Source organism: Argopecten irradians, chromosome 3, assembly GCF_041381155.1.
Source record: "Argopecten irradians isolate NY chromosome 3, Ai_NY, whole genome shotgun sequence".
Taxonomy (NCBI): domain Eukaryota; kingdom Metazoa; phylum Mollusca; class Bivalvia; order Pectinida; family Pectinidae; genus Argopecten; species Argopecten irradians.
This window is the reverse complement of record NC_091136.1, coordinates 32,569,564-32,592,364: the sequence shown is the minus strand read 5'-3', so window position 1 is coordinate 32,592,364 and position 22,801 is coordinate 32,569,564. Positions and strand designations below refer to the sequence as shown.

Genomic DNA, 22,801 nt, shown 5'->3' with positions numbered 1-22,801 from the left:
TCTTTGTGCAGGCCTGTGATTGGTCAGATATTTTCTTCTGAACTGCCTTCAGTTTTACTATGAGATAGTCCAGGGGTGTAGAGATCGTATGTGATCGGAACCCCTGGAGTATCCGAGGGAGGTGTGTGCGATTCTCGTACAGTACAACGACCCGAGCTTTCAAGATATAACGTTGCTCTATTAATAGACTTTCATGTCGACTTAAAAAAAAACTCCTAATTAGTAGACCGTCCTTTCTGGTTTCCTGTGAAGAATTTCGTTTATTTTTTTTTATATTTTAATCTTAGGCAACCTCTGAAAGGACTGTCTACGTTAAGAAAATTTCTATCTCAATGACCGAGGTGACTAGGAGTACTAACGAGATCTGTGTAGAAAGTTATTCTATAAATTATTACCTATCAGAAATAATACTAGAAACATTAACACTAACAATATATTGATAGATAACAATAATAGATGACCTGTAGAAAGATTACAGATTGAATCCCTGGGAGACATAAATACACGCTGTATTAGAATTACTTCACTGGGAGTTTTATTACGAAAGCTTCTAATTTGCGGTATCTACATGTACCAGGTGCATGTTACCGAAACTCTCCAAAAGTATTTATTATAATTATTACTTACACGTACTTTTAGTAATCTATTTAAGTAGCACCCAGCTTGTTGCCAAATCCATTTGACCTAAAGCGTCACAGATTATCTTGCTGACAATATATCTTATAACTATGTGCCAATTGCTTACGAAATCCCAACTCATATATCTTCAAGGTGACCGAGATAATCACCTCCAGTAATTTTCAAATGTAATAGTTGTAATGAAAACACAGAAGGAATGGAAATTTGCTGTTGTAATTTGTATCTAGTTTACAGTATACAGTGTTTATTAATATATCATATTTGGGATTGGTGTATGTTGACCATATTGAGAAACATACCAAATAAAGCTTCTGTTCTTGCTTGCAAAATGTTAGTTCTCGTCATCAAATAGGCTTACTTAGAAACCCTGATTTTTAGGGCGCCCATTTTTAGGTGGAATTAACAGAAAATCAAAATATCGATGAAACAGCAATAGACGAAGCAATATGTAATCTTCAATCGTTAATCAAGTAAATCATTCTAAAAAAATACACGGAATCAAATTAAAAACCCGCGAAATAAATGCTCATTTTATATATTTATATTGATTTGCGCAAATTGTATGACATTTCCTAATATCGGGAGAGAGTGTTATACATTCAATTTTATTTAATTCAAACGTTATTCACATCACCATTATATAACATGCTGGTATCTACCAAAATACATTAACAAAATCGTCGATGAAGTATTATACAGGTATCATCATACATCATACAATTTCGTGGGTTCAGATTTTCACGATTTAATGTTTGGAGCGTATTTGCGGGAGTCTATTTTCGCGAACTAACTTTGTGGCATTTGAAAGCATCATTCTTACGACAGGCTGCTTAAACTATAATTTTAGTCAACGTTGCGAGGTATCAAATTTCGCGAATTTGGACGAAGCCGCGCATATAGCGAAATTAAAACCCCTGATAGTTTATTAAATTCCTAATATTCAGCAACAATACAGTAGTGAACACATGCATGCATTATACATAGTTACAAGGCGATATACAAATATACATATAAACTTTAATTAGATCATGCTCAGACAAGGATAGGACTTAATTAATTTTGTATCTTTAGAAAATGGCCAAGTAAAGCAATTATCCAAAATTTTACATCCAATGATAGTCTCTCTATAAGTGATTGGATTAATTAATTGTTCATTCTTATTAATATCAGCGATATTTATAAACACAATATGGCAGGTTTCGTTTCTAGTCTAGTTTTTATCATCGCCACCTGTGTGATGGAGTGTTGCATCAAATATATTATAAGGTTTACGTACGTGAATGCAAACCCGTATATATCATACAACAGAGTGCCCCTTAATTTACGTTTCTATTTTAGATATCATAACTTTTGAAATGTAAAAGTAATGAAAACATATTATTTTGGACGTGGAAACATGCAATCTAAAGTTTTCATGCATAGAATAATAAATTAATATTTTTTACTGTGTTAGAAAGCATTATGATTATGACGCCACTAAGATTTTGTTATTTCTATATGCCGTTAATATAACATTATAAAATGATCTGTGCTTTTCGAGACAAGATTCTTACAACCTCCTTATTTTGTTATTCTCCAGTTCTCAACATATTAGATTTCATCAGAGTCAGCATAACCAGAATACAATCCACAATACAGAAAAGCATTCACTTAAAATGTTGTCCAATGGAGATGTTCAAACATCAATGGAAACGTCGTTTTGACTGTACTTTAGAAAATAAAAATTCGTTTACATAAAGAGTTGCGAAAAGTTATCAAGAATTTACCGTTTTGACATTTTTATCGCAATTTTATTTAATAAATCCTGGTGCTTATGTTCGCAATCTGAAATTGTAACATAAATTATGGAACACTCTACATGATGTAATTATTTACTAGTATATACATTGAGAAGGCCAAATATTGCATGTGCTTTATAATAAATGTTGTAAACAATCGGTGTATGTCAAGGACATGTAGATAGTTGGATGCAAGTGCGATTGAGGTAAGCGGCATATCATTTAACATGTGTTTGATCTGTTCTTTTAATATCTGGGTTTTTTTATCAAATAATGTTCACAACTAATTATGACATGTTTTAACTTCAGTTCTCTTTTTTTCTCATATGAATAATTATTATAGATTCATAATTTATTGATTGGTTTTGGAAGTTTCCAGACTGCTATAAAAGGAAAGTGAAAGTGGAAATCACCGAACTTCAATTGTTCAGCTGTGTAAACTTGAACAAGTAAGTCGATAACCTCCTTTTATACAGTTTCTTTCTATTTTCGTGTTCAGCTTGATTGTTTAACAATAACACCTGATTAATTATTAACGAAGATAATTTTTATCAAATACACAGGCGTTTAAGGTCAAATCTATATATAGAGCCGCGAGGCACGTAAACAACAGCTGCTTATCAGTACTCTGTTTATTGACACATATGCCCTAGTTTTATATATTGGTTTCATAAATATTTTACTTCTGTTTGAATTGGAACCCATTAAGACTATGTTGATGTTTCTGTTCTATTCATAGATTCAGTGAAATCGGGATACTTGATGCAGCTTGGGACTTTGTTGTATGCCATACTAATATGTAACTCCCCAGTAGTGCCCTAGTGCATTCACATGCAACGATACTCACGGTACAATATACACATAAAATACTACAATTACACACCATTGTCTCGACCGGAAGAAGTAATGATGCATTTCCTTCCTATTGCACTATTAATAATGTTGCCTTTTTGTACAAAATTAGAATTAAGACATGGGGAAATCCTCTTCTCAAAATAAACAGCGTTTTTACAGCAATATTAATGGGAAAATAACAAAAAAAAAGGTATACTCAATTATTATAACTTATTGCTAGCAATTGTGTATGTCGCGTCAAGTTCTTTCATTTTCTTTTTCTTTAAATAACAGTAACATGAACAAAAGTTCTTAGATCTGGGATATACAACCTATAATAACCCGAAAACCCTCTACTTCTTATTCGAAATATATCTATATATCATAATAATTTTATTTCAAACCTATGCAAAATTTTATATAATTGCATAAAGCTCCGAAAACCATATGTGAAAGAAAAGCTTTGTTATATGACTGTCTATCTATTCCTTCGTGTAGTAAATCATTTAGAGGTTGTTTTATTTTATCAACTATTTTTCCTTTGTATGGTGAATTTAAACACGATGCCATTGAAATGTTATTATATATATTTTATTCCGAATACAATTAACATAATAAACATACATATGACAACATATTAAATATGTGCAAGATGACATATATACTTTTTATGTTTTTATTTTTATTTTATATCATTCATATTTATGATTCATAATGAAATGCGATAGTCATAAATTCGTGATTACCCTATTCAGGATGTAGTAATTAACACACCCATATTTTGATAACCAATTGTTTTATTAACAATGGCAGCCGGAAGTTCATTTTACTATTCCATGTTTAATTGATACCGAGATATAGTTTCCTCAATTGAATGGTTTGCACACGCCCTTTACACGTATCATATTCTATTTCTCTATTATGAGCAATGTGAAATCTAAAATATATAAATAATGTTAAAAAAAAGCAATTTAAAAAAGCAACGGGAATTTTAATTGGTGCAGGCTATGATGTATCAACACCTCTTACAAATTCACATGCTACAAAAACTCCAGTTTAGTATTAAATCAAATGTCCTACGTCAGTACACACACTTATGTAAAATTAATTGCACGCGCTTGTTTGTTTTAAAGGTTTGTTAACTGTCACGATTTTCGTGAGATATGACTACTGTCGGTAGACAAGTATTTGATGGTGATCACGAGAAGGCTTTTTTTTCATTTGAAATTTTGTCAAAATAAGTCCTCTATTTTTATTGTGTAATATTTGAAGCTCAATTTTGATACTGTCAGGAAATAAACCTAAGTAGACACAATGGCAAAACTGTGAAGCTCTTCAGTTATATTAAGTAAGAGAAAATAATATTTAGCTAAATAACATTAACAATAAATGAATTTCTGAAATTAGAACCATGTGCCACGGAATAGTATGCATTGACTGCTTCATCACCTAAACCTATACCGCCAACCTAACTGTACAATCTAAAACGAATATTCTGTATTCGACTGCTATTCAACGAGTAGTAAATCGCAAGGCAGAACCTATTAGAGAACCCTGAACATATGTGACATTGGATTCCAAAATGGAGAGGATATTTCTCCATAATATCATAGTCCAAGCTTTAAATTATTTTAAATTATTTTTTGTCATGAATCTATTTGCCAAAATTACCGAAAATTGAAGACATTTATCCTTATGAAGGACATGATTTTCCTCTTCATTGCACGCCTTTTTCAAATTTTGTAGAGATTCTAGCGATATTGAGCTAAAGTAGTCTTGCCATAAATAAGACAATATCAAAGTGTTGTTTTATTCAACAGATATGTGAGACATTCTTCAATCTACCCTTATTTAACTTAAACTCAAGTTTGAAAACGGTAGTCGTTATGTGTGTTTTGACAAATAATGTTCCTTTCCATAGACATCAAATCAAACACAGTATCCATTTTAAGTAATGACGAAAAAGTGATGTCCTTTACGCATAATAAGTTAATGCAATAAACAGACATTCGTGTAGCACAAACTTTGTTTAACAATGGACAAATAATATTTGATTCAATGAAAATGTTGTGAATGTCTTTTAAACTTTTCCACCCATCACCGCATTTGACATTTCGCTTAGTCTGTTGAAGTTTCGGGGACGGATTGATAAGGTTATTCGGATGTGCTTATCTTACCATGGTGTTGCATATTCTTTTTATCTATACTGCTTGTATTTGCACTCGGTTGACTGGACAGCCATTATAGGCCGTGAACACTGAGGATTTTTAAAGGACAAAATTATGCATTTTATTATGGATTTTTCATAAGCACTCACTTTTCTATAACATGACGTTTTCAAGACTTCCAGAATTCTAACTTCATTTAATCTAAAGAAAGATGGCATGTACTAAAATGTTAAATAAAGTCACTTTGAAACATTGCAGCAACGCACATGCATTATAAAGTATGACCGGTATGAGCCTGAGCAGCTGCAGGCCTCTAAATCACCGCTACTGTTACTCTAGATTTGTGTATGTGACTTGAACATTAGATGTTTTTCAACTTACTGTTTCTTTTTATTAGTTTGTTAGAGTTTACGTTTAACCTATGCACGAAATCCTAAAATATATTGTAACTCGCTATTTGAGAAATTTTGTAGGATCAAATAAAAGGAAGATAGGTCTTTGGTCTTGATACTGGGTGACAGAGGAGCAAAAAACACCATCTATAGTGTCACTGGAACAATCAACTTATTTTATATAGACATGGATTTAAGCTGCTTTACATACAGTATAATAGGAACTAGTACATTGTATTGATCTTGTCTACTTGTAACCCTGAATTTATCTTTTAAGAAGTACTGCTTAGATAAAACAAATCATTTAAGTACCTGTCTTGCCGAAATCTATTTTCATACTCGGCTTATAGTGTCAAGAATAAAGTGTACACATAAGAACTAGTTAACTAGTTATGCTATTTGAATAGCACAACTAGTTAACCTGCCAAAAATGCTGACGAAATCCAAAATCCTATATAAGTGTGACAAGCGTTCATAAATAAGTTGACCCAGTTGTTCCTTTCATTCTTATAATTTCCAATGCAATATTTAAAAATGATAGCATTATATTTTGAGTTTTTGCTTGTCCCTTGGTAATCTGACGGCAAAAAATGGACACTTTATTAGAGATTCACAGGAACACTACTGGACAGAGTATAAAGGACGAATGTTCAATCTTCAATTTGCCGAACAAGAAATAAAGCAACCATAGACCAAAACTGCAGGAGTTATTGTTTGCGGTAGAACATAAATACTGCTTTCTCTCTAGTTTAAGAACGAGGCGTTTTATATTTCAGCGCAAGTTTCGCTTTTAAACCTAGTTTTATGATCGGCGTCTGGTTGCTGGCAAGTTGCAACAACTCTATTACAGGACCATGGTTTATATGGTACAGAACGTGACACATGCTGAATTATTTACATTCTTGGTGTCACTCTGGGGTCACACACTGCTGATGATTGAATAGTTTGTATGCTTGTATCCCGAATTTCATAACATAATGTCAATTGATTTATTAGCTTTGATATTGAACTGTGTAGCTTGTATCTCAGTGGTATCAACAACTTCAAAAATATGTTATACGCAAGACATTTAAGCAAGATTTTATAGCTGAAATATCACGAAAACATACTCATTTTATTTGGTTAAATTATTTCGTTAGTATACATGTATGAAGTACATACCGATATCATTGATAATATAAACCATTTAGACATGTTAGGATATATTGCATATGCCTCCTTAAAATGCAAACCAGTAAGTCCTTTATGTCAAGGGCAAGTTCATAATGTACTTTGAATCTTACAACAACATGTTTATCTAAAATCATTTAAATAGCAGATAACCTATTTTTTGTCCTTTTATGTTTTATTATGTAATGTTAACAAACAGTTTTAAATGACATGTTTACTAATAATAATTATTTTGGAAGTTTCCAAACGAAAACGAAAGTGAAAGTACTGACCAACCGTGTCAACTTCTACAAGTAAGTCAATAACTTCATACAATATGGCTAGTTTATTTGGCTCTTTGTTTGTAGAATAACACTTTTTAGACTTGTCTCTAGTTTGATTATGACTGGTACCATTCGTTCGCGGTCAAGTTACGTACCGTAAGTTATGTACCGTATATAAATTAAGCGCGACAGCTGAATGCGCCCATTATCGATTGTGATAAGATTTTGAGCTTCACAGATAAAAATTTAAATAAACTAGCTATCAATATAAATTGAAGCATAATAGAGGGTTCTTTATTAATCTGTTCTATTTAAAGGTCCTTCCAAATTAGGGTTCTTTGATGCAGCTTTGTTAATCTTTGATGACGTACAAGTGAAAATTCCCAAGAGTACCCCATTATCCTTCTAGCTACTATGGTACCCTTGTCTCAGCTCAGGAAGACTAATGCTGTATTTCCTTCCTGCTCTTCCCGCTGTACTGTGTATAATACCGCATTCATTTCCACTAAATTATTAGAGAAGACATGGGAAATCCTTAAGTTAAAATTTGCCTTTGTTTTTTTACTGAGCTGCTGATAAATTCTGCCGAGAAATTGGGTAATAAATACAACGCTAAAAATTAGTTAAATATGTAATTAGTATCAAAATGTCATACTTCAAAGAGTAAAGAATTATGCGTATCACGTCAAGTTCTGAAATGCAACTACTGAGTACCTTATACTCAAACTTTTTCATTTTCCTTCTGTGTCTTTTAGGGTAGGCCTATATCAAATGAACAAACTGGTTGTTCTCTCACTATACGCTTTACCCGATGTCAACTGCAAACATATATATAAATTACTTTGTACAAAATAAACAAGACATTTGTATTCAAAATACATAAAACGTGTATTAGTACTGCAACCTGTGGTACTATTGAATCATTGTTACCGCAGTGCAGCTAAAAAGCGATGTTACTGCAATTAATGAGGAAAAAAACCCATTAAGCTTAGTCTAAACACAGTTGATGATTTTGTTCATAGTTTGTATTTCATTCTGAAATGTAAGCACCATTGCTTACTATTGCTTTGGAAGATAATGTATGATTGACAAAGTACTCCCTCTTGTGACATGTTATGATTATGGTATCCTAATCGATCGTATTAATCTGCTATTCGGGGAGCGATTAATTTTTTTTCTTTTCCTCCAAAAGACCATTTGAAAATTAGTAAAACTGACTTATGCGAATATCGATTAGTATGGCAACTATCATACATTTGTAAAAAAATGATTGGAGTATGACATAGCATTAAACCATATCAAATGCTATATGCTTTCTTATGCCATTTTCCCAATGATAAACGCGAATAGGTATATTATCAATTAGTTTAGAAGAATGGTGCTAAAGAGTCAACGGAAGCTGGTGAACAATTTAGTATATATTTTTTTCTTGCGAAAAATCTGAATGGAAACGAAAATTTAATTTAAATATGTAAAATTTGCACTTGTTAATTATGACTTGCTGACCCCATCACTTGATCTTCACCAATGTGAGCTAAATGAACATATGTGAGATATATCAATACTTTGAGATAGTTAGAATTACACATCTTGTTTTTAGTAAACAAATGAAAACAAATTAAATAAATGAAAGTTCAGTTGTTTCAGTTGACAATCATGTAGTCCAGGATATTCAGAGGTGTTCTGTACATTGTATTACATATTGTAAACTTAGTGTCAAAGATGTGAAAATAAATTAGCTCATACATAGATATTTTACAAGTACAATATATGTGTTCAATTATTCGTGTAGTTTTTTGCAGAGATTTAATTAAATTATCTATGTCTCTGGTTGTTTTTTTTTTTTAAACAATATTTGAGTTCTGGAGAGAGATGACATGAATGTCCAGCTGGAAGGAAAGAAACTTTTATGATGTATATGTATCGTACAATGTATATATGTAAACGTACTTTCCATGTAGCTGCTATAGAATTACAACTAGGAAATTCTCTCAAACATTGATAATATTTAATTTTTCACATTCATGTAGGCCTATGCTGTGAGAATTAACACATCATATATATTTCCAGAAAACATATAGGCCTACATGTATGTTACTTTCCTTTTCTGTTGTTTCCTGTTCTTTTTTGTGCTCTGGAGAAAAAGATGATTGAGTTGAAGAAAAGTAATTAATTAAGAGAAATGTGTACCACAGTACTTTGTCTGTAGCCGAGGGGTTCTATACTGTTTTAATAGTCCAGTAATTAATAATTAAATTGAAAATTTCAAAATTAAGATGAAATTGTAAATTCCATTTTTGAATGAAGAGGTTCCCCTCCTTTGAGAGTACACAGTGTGTATACCCTTTTTGGTTTTTAGGAATAATACCTGAATAGGAACCTGAAATAACATGACAAATCAATCAGGTATGTGTGTGTTGGGGGTGGGGGTGGGGGGGGGGGGGGGGGGGGGGGGGGCTAAAAGACAGAAGAATCATGAGGATGGGAAGTTGTAAACTTGAGTGGGGGGGTTGAAATATAGAAGAAATAGCTACAGATAACTGGAAGTGGAAGGGTGCTTTATCATTGATCTGGTCATTGCATATTTGGGGTTTACATGGCTTTTTTTTTTGGTTATTTAGTCTCATTGATTTTGGAGCAACTTTGAATCCATATGGTACTGTATATCTTTCTTTTTTCCATGTGTAGCTATTTCTTCTGTATTTCACCCTCCGCCCAAGTCACAACTTCCTAATAGGTACCACTTTTTTGTTTAGAACTCAAATCAAAGACAGATGTGTACATAGTACTACATACTACATTTTAGTCTATGTGTTTGTAATCACTGTTACTACAGTATTAATACATAAATGGTCTATGTACAAGTTACACATAGACAATAAATGTGAAATTTGGTTCAGACAAAAAGATTTTTAACATTTCAGATAACTTGCTAGTTTTATGGTTTTATTTATATGTTGAGTCTACTCTCTTGTAAAGTAGAATTTAGAAATCCTAAGACAATGGTATCTATATTGCTATATGTAAAAAAAATCCTTATATTTTAAAAGTAATTGAAAAGCTATCTCACAAGCCCTGACAAACAAATGGGCCGGCATATGGATGCAAGAATTATAATCACTGGATCTAGAGGACTAATATAAACAAATATTTCTACAAAGTTAAACAATGAAAAAGTATTGCATCATAATTTTATTTAATGATTACAGTTGAAAGGAACATTTAATAAATCAATACTGTTTAAATGTTCTGTTCATGATCTTCTAGGTCCATATTGGAAAAGTTTACTTTCAGTCTTCATATGATGCTAATTGTATGTATATGTATACATACACTTGTATACAGGTCCAAGGGATGAACTTTCTGTATTCATGTCACTATGCATGCATGGTGCCTGAAAAAAAGAACCAACAATTTTTTTATATCTGTTGAATATGACAAAAATTGAAATGATCAATTTCAAATATATATAAATGAATAAATGTAGGTTCATTCTACAGGTTTTTTATTTTTTTATTTTAGAGAAAACATTTTATAAGTTGTGAATGTGTCACTGATGCATTTGATAGAATCAAATATTGTTTCAAAAAAGATACAAAATTCATTATCTATAGTTCCAACAAAAATTCAGAATAATTATAAATGATACATGGCTGCAGTACATTTCAACTCTGTAAAGTTTGTCATATACACATGAACCAGGTACAGTTGTAATAAATATACAAACACTATTTATTATTATGACCAGAAATAATACTGTATGTGTCCTCCAAATATATCTAAAGAACAAGCTAAAACCTACATGTACATATGTATATGTGTATATCAGAACATATACAATACAATTTTACCAATTAACCTACAATGTAAATCCTATATACAATGTATGTGTATAACACTACCAGAACATGTACAGAACAAAAATTTACAAATTAAAAATCTATAAATATATACATCAGAACTGTATGAATTGACCGGTAGCATAATATTATAGATTAATTGAAACAAATCTTAGCTTGATAATGCACTAGCGGTTACATTCTAACTGTACATGCATTACAACGGTACATTTTATAAATATACAGGGCATTCATTACCCCTAAAGAGGCCCCACGAAAGAACCGCTATTTACCCCAGGGTTACGTTTTACGCGATTGGGGAACAGGTATGAAACATGTGACCATATGTGACCACTCATTTATGAAAAAATACTGCTAGGGACTATTTACATAATGATCAAAATACGAAGACTCACTCACTATCAGCTGAGCAGGGAGTACCGGGTAGTAGGCCTAGGTACGTACAGTAGCGGTCCGGAGCCGCATGCTCGTTTGAACTGTTCTCTTCACTATAACAAGTTGTATTAACACTCTCCATGCGTCGTAATGTTTACCGAGTCAGTTGTTGGGATTGTCGCTGCTCCATTACCTTTCCTTTCGCATTTTAGGTGAGTCAGTTGGTTGTTTTGGCGGAAACCTTTTGGTTCAAAACTACGGTAGCCATGTTTTGTTTACTACGGAGAGTGGTGGATGTTGCGCATGCGTTAAGGTTGAACTGCACTCTTAGCCGTCCGGGAGGACTTTTAGGATTCCCATAGATATTATTATTTTCTTCGCATGTACAGCGATTTTGACGGAAAGTTTTATTTTTCTAATTCATAAGAAATTATACCGGATATATTAATACCATTTTTACCGATTTTACAGTCACTTGCCCGACTATTCGCTTTAATCTTATTTACCTTATAATCATTTAGCCCCATTTGTCGCCAATAAGTTAGTCTCTTCTATCATGATAATATCTACTTTCAAAAATTCTATTTCTTATACATGTAATGATAGAAATACATTGTACATAAGGAAAGTGATATGGTTCTCATGGCTCATAACAAAGTTCTTCGATTGCGGATCATAAAATTCAAGTGTTTTCGCAGCTCAAAGAAAAAAATAATGTTATCATCTGTTAGTAACTTGTGTACTTTTTTAAAACTCTAAAAGTTACAACTAAACCTCTCGAGAGTTCAAATAATAAAGATTTGGTTTGATATTTCAAATAGACTTTTAAGCCCAGCTCTCTTGTATGCGGTTGTGAATGCACGTGGCAAGCTAGTGATTTTTTTCATAAGAACACCATATGCTTTTTTAATCCTAATCCCAATTTCACTCTAATAAGCCTAACCGTATTACTCAGTAAGTTCAATGATTGTTTTCCATCGATTTTGAAAATTTCCAAAATTATTTTTTTATTTTTATAATTCATAATGAAATACGATGAGTATCCTCATCGTATTTTTTCTGATAGTTCTTTATTTCATTTAAAATAGAATCCGGAAGTAGATTTGACCATTTCCATGACTAATTGATACCTTCACGTGAACATTTATATGGTTGTAGCGTCATTGAAGGATACGTAAAAAGAAATAACGTAAATTAATTGGTGTAGGGCATTGTGCATTCACAGGTATGATAAATAACATGCCTACGAACAATTTCATTTAAGATGGGATGTAAAACGAATATGTCATGCGTCAGTGCAAACACTTATGTGGGATCAAGTACGTTGTACAAGTAACTGTTTATCTAAATACTTGTCAATTGTATCACGATTTCCTGGTGAAATATGTCAATTGCTGTAGGTAAAAGGTCATTTTGATGGTGATCATGCATGTTGGTTTTTTTTTGCAATTCCTTTTTGTTTTTTGGGAGGTAATGCAAAGTAAAAACTTTTTAGTTTATTTATAACTATGGTGGTTCGCCTTTGTAAAAAGAATTAAGTAAATAAAAAGTAAATACTGTAGTCTTAACATCAAAATAGCAATTTACACTCCAACCCGGTTAAAGGGAAGCAAATAATACTTTACACTGTGCAGTAGGAACATGCAGGGAGCATAACGAGAAAACAACAAAGCCGTTATCGTATTGTCTTGATTTTTTTTCAATCTAGTCGCCTATATATATTTTTAATACTAGGTCATTGATATCACTGACGACCCCAAGATGGAAAACTTTATTTTGTAAGTTAACAATATCATCAATGTTGTAATGTCTATAAAATGAACATTAGTTTGAATAGCCTATGCCTCGAATCTAGCAATATTTCCAGGAATATTAGTCCCACTTCAGATATCCGGTTAAAGCTCATGACTAAGCTTTATCGAACTTATTTGACTAAGCTTTATCGAACTTATTCTTTCTGTACACTGAACCATTGGGAATTACACACAAATGCTCATAAAACAAATATGATATATTGTTATGTATTCAATATTAAAGAATAAATAACATGCTCCGCTAAGAAATTGATAATTTGATTTGATAATTGAAAGGACATTGGTTCATGATTATTATTAATAATTAAAAGCATTATATGCTGCATTGACAAAGGACATTGTTCGCACTGTTTTTCCTGTCCTCATGCTAGCATTATGCTAATAGGACTATCCTTGATATATTTAACTACTGATTAGAGTATCTTAATCTTTAATTCATGAAATCCGAATACGTGGGTGTTTTATTATCATTATGATTTATCAAGTTGTAACTGCTTATTCTTGTAATTTGTTTTATTTTTTATAGAATAGGTCGAAAATAAACAACGAAAACGATCCCAAATAAAACGCCTGCCGGTATATGATAGTGTTACGTCATACGAGGTGAAATGGAAACGGACGTAGTTTTATGAATGGATGTTCCGTGTGTGAAATTCATTCACGGTAGTACGCCATCGTCAATTTTATGAATGAGCGTCGCGTATGACGCAAACGGTATATAACACGATAACCCGGAAACCGTTTTTAAGGGTTTACGAGCAAGCCTACATGCGTCATAACGTTATTGGATTGTATTTGCGTATTTCAAGGACACGTTTGTGAAATAACAAATAATGTGGCATTGACTGGATGTTTTAACCGCCCATGTAATCATGCTAATACGTCTTAGATGTCAAACGTCATAGATTCGAGGTAGACATATATTTTCCTCAACTGTATAACATGAAATATATCTGTGTGTACATTATTCCGCTAAACCTGCCTATATTATTAGGCTGTATTTTTTTTCATGTTTGCCTAATTTTTAGTCTATATATTCAAATACACTAGGCAATGAAAGCCCAGACAGGACACGAATGCAGAATGTGTTTACATTGCTTTTTATTGCAAGACATATCAAGGTATATTTATAGTTGTTCCATAATGCAAATACTAGTCCATTATTTAAAACCACTGTTTGTTTATATTTCATGTCACTGTAAGGTACGTGCATTGAATCCTAACGCAGTAATTTGTATTTAAAGCATATAGTCCTTCTGAATTCTGATGTGACTTACATAGTATTAACGACATCAAACCTGAGCATCTGGGCCAGATACACAATAGCACAAATTCGCCTTGCGTCATCAAACCATCATTAAAGATGCTCCACCGCTGACGAATGATAACTTTTCTCTATCAAAAACAGGACCAGACGATTTAGTATTTTCTTAAGTTACCAAAGTTACTTACATTACACCATTACTACCATTGAAAAGTCTTGCTTCGTATTTAACATCAAGATAAAAATATTAAAAATAATTAATTGCATCCCGAAAACATTCCGTGGCACTGTGTCCTATATGGAATACAGTACTAATTGCGCATGCACCGAAAGCAAAATCAATTATTTCATATTATATTTTGAGTTAATTAGACATATATTCATTGTATACACGATTAAACACAAATCATTGTTCAAATGATGGGTACCATTTATGCTCTGTCGGCGGTGGAGCATCTTTAAGGAGATAGGGTTGAATACGGAATAACAAATGCACAACTTTGGAAATTAAATAATTTATTGTTTCATATCTCCTTTAACGCCCTTGTTTACCCAGAAGTAACCTATGTGTTTTTAATACAGCATGCGTAAACAAGTTTTGACGGGTTTACGTCAATACTGATTATTATACGTCACGCAAAAGTGAATATGATTTAAAATGAATAGGCACATAGAAGGAAGTCTTTCAAGTATACAAATTGAAATGAAAATATATGCAAACAGTCCATATATTTCAATAACCTTTGGGACCATAGTTGTTTATGAATATAGGTAATGTGCTGTCCGATATTGACGAACGTTAGTCTGTTTCACACGAATGTGGGTTAAAAGGGTTGCTGACGATATGATTACTTGCTTTGAATGAAATAAAAGTAATCATAAGGCAATACTTTTTGCCACACCCATTCTGTAGGTAACTATGACGTAAATTGTAATTGATTATTTTATTTACAGAGAAGTTATTGTTCAACATATTATTAAAAGAAACAGTCAGTCAAAAACAATAAATTAACAAGCAACACCCTTTTCTCCTTTTGTAATTCAATGTTTTTTTTGTTGTTGAAACAGTTAAAACAAATACGAGATGGATCAATGCTGTAGATTAAAAACGTCTTGGGTGAATTATCTTTCTTGTTTTAGGTTACAAATAATATAATGGACTATGGTATCTAATGTGGTCGGATAATAATAGGTTCAGTAGTTCCAGGTCATCTAAGATATTGTAAAAGTATTATTAGAGGTGACACAAACGCCAGCACCTGTTCATACTCATAATACTTATCCATAATTATATAATGTTTTTCCTTGCTGTACGCAGCAGACTCAAGTAATGTAGTACAGTAATATTAATGAATGCATTGTTCTGTAAATAAATATGAGTGCGGAGTATTGAAACCGAATACTGGATTTTTGCAAAAGGAAATTATAGTTGGTATATAATATGCAACTGTAACTTTTATTCTAAAACTACTCATTAGTTTCCCCGGCATATTCCACCGTTGCGGAAGATGTTGGTTTGGAAAAGCCACAGAATATTAGGAGAGACCCCGGAAGTTAATTCCGCTATCTATCACGTGTTCATATTTGTTGATTTTACCTTTTTTGGGCATGAAACTATTTGTTTGTGTGCATCTCGACCGATTTATCTCCTCGTGCGCAAATCTATGCAACATTATATGTTTTCTGTTCTGTTTGTTGATGGAAAATAACAATACTGTCGTTGTGGTAATATGTCCATTTCTTACACCGATTGCAAAAACATAATAACTACCATCTAAAATGATTGCGTGTATTGCGAAAGGATCACGATATCAGTATGTTTACTAACAATACCTAAAACCTCTCTAATGTCTTTTTATTATTATTATTTTTAGCACCAGTATCTAGTTTAGATTAAAACAAAATAGATGTCACTATACTTATCTCAAAGAAACTGTACTTCTTCAATTTCATCTAAGTTATGCTTTTATTTTGAAATGGTGCTGAATTTTATTTGGACTTAGAGATATACACATATATCCCCTTTTTGTCGTTTATATGTATAGGCATGTCCATGTTTATCGACAATTGTATCAGATGTTTACCCATACTAAAACATTACAGAGGTTTAAAATATACTGGAAATTCCCAACTCAGCCACGCATGTCAAGGCTGAATTAAATTACCTGGTGTGAAGAGGTATTGAGCTCTTTTGACACTGTGTGGCGCCAAATAATGAATTTTATACTAGTACAATGATATGTGAAACGACACTGATATATATGTATGGCCGTTCGTAGAGTATTCTTTCATACCTACACGTGTAATACTGGCTGGTCTAGGGCAATACACTCATGTCGCCTGAGGCTGTATTGCATGGCTACCCATGCAATAAAGCCTCGTGACGTCACGGCGTCAACAAAATCTCTATTTCCTCGGTAAAATTTTAACATTTTTTTCACAAAATTGACTGGTTTTACTATAAAAGATGCAAGCAACGGAATTTGTGTTGAAAATATCACGTAATTTTTCATGTATGGAAATTGACTTCCAGTCGTGGATTTCTTCGAATTTATTTCAAAATGGCGGGATATTATAGTTGTAAAATTGCAGTAAAACGTCGTGGTATGAAAGAAAAATACTCTTTCATGAGTGGATATGAAGGATAGGGATATTCTACCCTCGGGATCACAAAATGTTGCAAAACCCTCGGCAAGCCTCGGGTTTTACTACATTTTGTGACCCTCGGTTAGAATATCCCTATCCTTCATATCCACATATGAAAGAGTCTTATAGTATTAAATATATATATATATCACTTTGATGAAATTTTGGACAAACCTTTTCAATTCGTCATTTTTATTTATTTGTGTTGAAATGCTGCAGTCATAATATAAAGTGATTAAATGGGGTTTGTATGAAATAAAGGAGGCTCGGGCTTTGTTTTAATCACCTATAAATCCTATACTGACCCTGTATATCATTAAAGGGCATCCTGACTACATGTAACTATAATGACATGGTCCCACTCATAATTGCAAAATATTTAAGGGAGGCAAAATATGAAGGGAGGTGTTGTTACACATGGTTGAATGTAGAAGAAAACCGAAAGGAACACTAGTATTATTAAGTCATAAATACTTATTTCATATTCTATGCTAATTTATTTCAGGTTACACTGACATCAAAACTATTTCCAACATACCTCTTTTAACAGGTATTACTTCATACATTAAATGGTCCAATTCATTTGCTATTTCTGTAAAAAGCTGACGTAACAATGCCTTTGACAAATGACATCCTCCCATCCATGGACAGCATGCAGTCTTATGTGTCAAAAAGACAAATCGATAAATCCTACGATAAGCTTACCGGATTTAGCCCAACGCACAGTATTTTATTCTTTGATTCTAAACAAGTTGACACGAATTCGATAAGATTTATTGGTATATCTAATTATTTGTAAGTAATTTAATAACACATTTCGTCATTACGATGTAAAATTAACACTGAAATAGCATCATAGAGTTTGATCATTTCAAAAAAAATATTATCTGCTTTTGAAAAGAACTTGCTTGAACAACTCCCCCCTTGTTATTTTGTCTAAATATTTCCTATTTTTTCATCTAGATAAAAGTTGCTGTTTTGAAGTCAATATAACTTTGGTGTTTCTCTTGTTTTAGTTTATACAATGTACCTAATTTTTATATGAATCTTAGCTTGTAATTGATAGCACAATAAGGTTACCCTACTGCATGATGGCGGCGGTGGAAAAACGTAAATGATTGAAGGATATAGATTGTACGTCGATTTTGCCAGAACAATATCCGCTATTCTATGAACAATATTAATCAACATGATTCACGTAAGATTTGGCATCGCCGCCATTAATATGGAGTAGGGTTACCTAGCAGAAGCCTACTCCTCTGGGAAACATGGTCTAAATCTTACTATGGTTTATCATCAAATGAATTTAGTCTTCCTACGTATAGTCAGGTAGGTCGCGTATAAATTCTAGATATATATATCATATTACATCAAGTCTTATAACTAACACATGTTTTATATATTTTAACGGTATATCTGTGGTCATTATTTTATCAGTGTACATTTGCCTTAAACGTTGAAACCTGATATTGTTGTAAAAATCTATTTCTATAAAAATATTCTTCGCACATAAAGCGATGATAATTATTTTCTAATTTTTCTTCAGTGACATTACCAAATATTCCAACGTTTGTATTCAGGTTTATTTTGTTGTGGTTTGGACAGTGTAAATAAGGCTGAGGTAAATCATCAATGGAAATTACTACAGATACGAGATTACTGATTATGATTTCTCCCCCATATATAATGCTATGCTCAAACTAGGAGAAGATAATCTACTGTTAGACGTGCTGCTCAGTGGATATGCATGATTTGCGTATTGTTGTCGACATGTTTATAACAAGATACTTCCTGGTTGCACTGCCAAATACTTGATAATCAGGTTTCTCGGAAAACTTTACCCTCATTCTTTTCAGTTCTAAATTAACTACCGGGTCTAAATACAAAAATAGATTATTATTGTACTACCTTAACATTATTTCTTCGCATTACAATAAAATAACGAGCACTTGGTGCTGTCGCTAACAAAATACATTGAGGTATAATTTGAGAGGACACAATATCGGGTTTGATTGATTTACTGTCACACGTATCACAAAGAATGTGGTATTTAGGACCTCCGTGAAATAAATGACCATCTGAAAAAGAACCGAAAGGGAATTTTTTTCCTCCGAGAGTCTGAAATATGGCACTTAAAATAGACATATAAGTAAGATATGTATTCCTTGTACTTATATAACGCATTTAAAAAGCAATTTAGTTGGGTTTTTGTCCAGAATATCATGTCTTAAAAAGGGAAAACTAAACGCTTTATCCCCTCTGTTGTAGGACCAAGATTAAATGCATATAACATAATTAGCTGGTGTGTCTAATTATACCGCCTTTATTTAGGCTAAGCATTAATGTCACCTTTTCTTAATTTCATCGGGGTATGCAAGAAATTTTGTTTTCCCATGCAAACTGTGTGAGTCCGCGTAGCAAGTTCTCAAAAAGTGTGCAAACAAAATTTATTTCATAAACCAAGGCAAATTAAAAAAAAAATAGTGATACCAATCCTTATTATTTTTTTCTCCAAACTACTTGATAAAATCAAATGCGTTTTGTTTTCCAAGGGATTATTTTTACAAATTAATACGCAACGTCACGATCACGTCGGGTTTTTGCGCAAAGGTTGGTCAATCAGAAAGCCGGATTTAGTATGAAATCAAAGACAGAATAATTATAATGATATATAAATATGTTAGATATGGAACATATAACATCAACTATTATAATTAGGACAGTTTGATGGCGACATCGAATCCAACTTTACTTTACTAAATTATTAGTAGTAGTATGATTATTATTTTTTACGTTTAAGACCCAACACCGTTCCGAAACGGCTTTTAATTTTTAAAACGGAAATGTACATATTGTGAAACGAGAAAGATATTTTTGTAGAGTCGGAACAATTATTAGCTTACCGTTAATATTACGGAAAGGTTGTGGGCCTTTAAACATGTTATTGTTTTAACCGTCACTAAATACAAAGCAGTTAAGGCTATATAACTACATAACAATATTACAAAGAAGTTTTTCCAGATATCAACCACATGTTGTTTTATAGATTTATGACACCGGGTGAAGTGATTATATAACTTTACTTGTCCATAACATTACAAATCAATCTAAGGTAACGAAATGATTCATCAGTTTAGAAAAGTAAATTTGGTTATTCCATCATGACTCAAGGTGGATTCTGCATCTACAACAAGGAGGTATTTCTACTTTTTATCTTTATTTAATTGGTAGGTATTCACAACAACAATCACAGCCTGAGTGATTACCAATGCAGATATATCCCACACTCATTGCAGAAAACCAAATTATATGGTATTAGGTATTTGTAACTTTAAACTTGTTATCATCTTAGGGCAAAGATCTAACGGTAGCCGTTAATTGTTGATTTTCTTGATCACAATGTAAGTCCATCTACAGGCTATCCACTTAATCCACTTCTGTGTCGCGCTGGTCGTGTCGGTGGTTGATTGATCAGGCTTAACGTACCATCATTAGGTAAGTTATTTAAAAAAAAAATAAAAAAAAATGACTCCATACCCTGTTTCCAATGTGTGTTTGTGAATGTCTGTATGTTTTGGGAGGCTGTGGTATGTTTGTATTTCGTCTCCATGTAATGCTGGAATCTCACTCTTTTAATCAGCAGTGTTATCTTACTTACGCTTGCTGCCAAAGACACCGAATATAACACCCCACCTGCTCACAATATATTGACAGCGGACAACCCGAACGTCCTATTGATACTACTACTAGTACTTTACTCTAGGCCAATCTGACCTACCACTATCCCTCGACCTCTTGATCGCCGTGAGCTTGTTATCCTACCCTGCCATCCGCTGTTTGCTCATAGTGACCAAGCGGTTAAAAGGTCGACATTATCTCACTAGTTATCCACCGCATGGCCAAAGTGACCAGTAGCTTAGTAATCTGACATTCCACCACTAACTTTTAAACTCCGTAACGAATGTAAAAGTACATTCTTCAACTAGCCGCTCTTATCCAAATCTAGACTCAAGGCCTTTTACTGTTGCCATGGGCAACATAACCTCAAACTCGAAATATTTTACGAAGACGTAAATCATTCAACATGCGATGTAATATAGGCTGCCCTAACAGTTGTGATAATTTATAAAATGACAATATCTATACACAGATACTTCCAAATGTAATTTACAGAATGTTACTGTAATTAACATATTTTTGTGGCAATATGATTTCGGGTTTATATGCGTATTGATATTTTTAAGAAGATTTAAATTCGCGATTTACAGTTTACATCCTATTCTGTACTTGTAGTAAAACTTTTTTTGTTATTTTATGTTATTTTATTTATTTATTTATTATTTATTTATTTATATATTTTTGCGGCGATGTATTATGCGAACTTTTAAATGTTCGCAAAACACGCGAAATTAAATCTTACGCGAAAAATAAGTTGGTTTACAGAAAATTGATGAGCGTGAATCAAAGAAAGAAAAATAGTATTTGTATATTTTAAAAATATAACGATGCAATATATTTAACATTTCAGTGACCTAATGGATTAGCATCTGTGAAGCCTAACATCCTTACTCACGACCAGGTATGTCTGTTACTATGGACCGGATTTAGATCGAGATGTTATGCGATGAATCAGGCACCAGGCGTATCCTCGTCCTCTCTGGAAATCCAAATCTGTTTGTATATAGAAAGTGATATATCTTTAAATAGTTTACAGAGAAAACATGTAATCCTGGTTAGAACTGCACATCTAGTGATCTATGCAGGATGTGATCTGGCAGATGATCCTACGGTCTGTGACTTACAGCAAGGGTGCTGCCCTATACACTATCTTCAATAGTAACAACATAAGATTAATTATCATTTAAATGGGAGAAGTGGTGCTTCTGTTTGAAACCATTAAATTAAAGACACTCACTGTCTCACCACCCACCACGACTGTGAGGGATCAATGGCAACGTCGCGAAATCATTTCCGGCAATCTTCGTGCTTTCGAATATTCCCGTAAATTGCTCTGATGTGATCCGCAACAAATATCATAAGTAATTTTATTAAAGTTTGTTTGCGTTTGATTTGATTTTTAATTATTGCCATACGATCTACCTTATCGAATAGTTAGATGATATGAAGATACTCAATTACCAATGTAAGATAGGTACTACATATGATACAAGAATTTATGTACCATATATAAATTAATGCATGACATAATGTAATTTACTTGAAATGAAACCCATCAAGCTGCTATTTCATTTCTTCTATAAAATAATATATTGACGTATTTCCACTAATAATGTTGATTTTGCAACAAGAAATATGGCAAAGTTACTTTTAAATTAATTGCCAGAACTAATATGTTTTATAGAGGTGCAATGGTGTATTGAATAATGGCTTAAATTGAGAAAACAGAGGGTAAAAGTCTTAAAATATAAGTGATATTTTCACTTTTGATATTTTCAATCGCTATTGACCAATCGAAATGCAGCATTGACAGTGAAATTATTATTTTGATTGTTACGTCATTAGTTTGTGCAGAAAAATGATGTCACATTTTTGTGTAGAAATATGACGTTATGCTCACAAAAATACTACATATTAATC

The 22,801-nt window shown here is 32.6% G+C and overlaps 2 long non-coding RNA genes across 2 annotated transcripts; one reads left to right on the top strand and one right to left on the bottom strand.

The window, feature by feature from the left end:
• The first annotated feature begins 2,564 nt into the window (after positions 1 to 2,564).
• On the top strand, positions 2,565 to 22,272 carry LOC138318272 (uncharacterized). Its single transcript, XR_011207856.1, has 3 exons — positions 2,565 to 2,623; positions 2,790 to 2,866; positions 21,732 to 22,272. It is a non-coding gene; the product is annotated as an uncharacterized lncRNA (long non-coding RNA).
• LOC138318274 (uncharacterized) lies at positions 10,419 to 11,976 on the bottom strand. The gene is made up of 2 exons (XR_011207858.1): positions 11,500 to 11,976; positions 10,419 to 10,638 (listed from the first exon to the last, which is right to left on the bottom strand). It is a non-coding gene; the product is annotated as an uncharacterized lncRNA (long non-coding RNA).
• Positions 22,273 to 22,801: the final 529 nt, after the last annotated feature.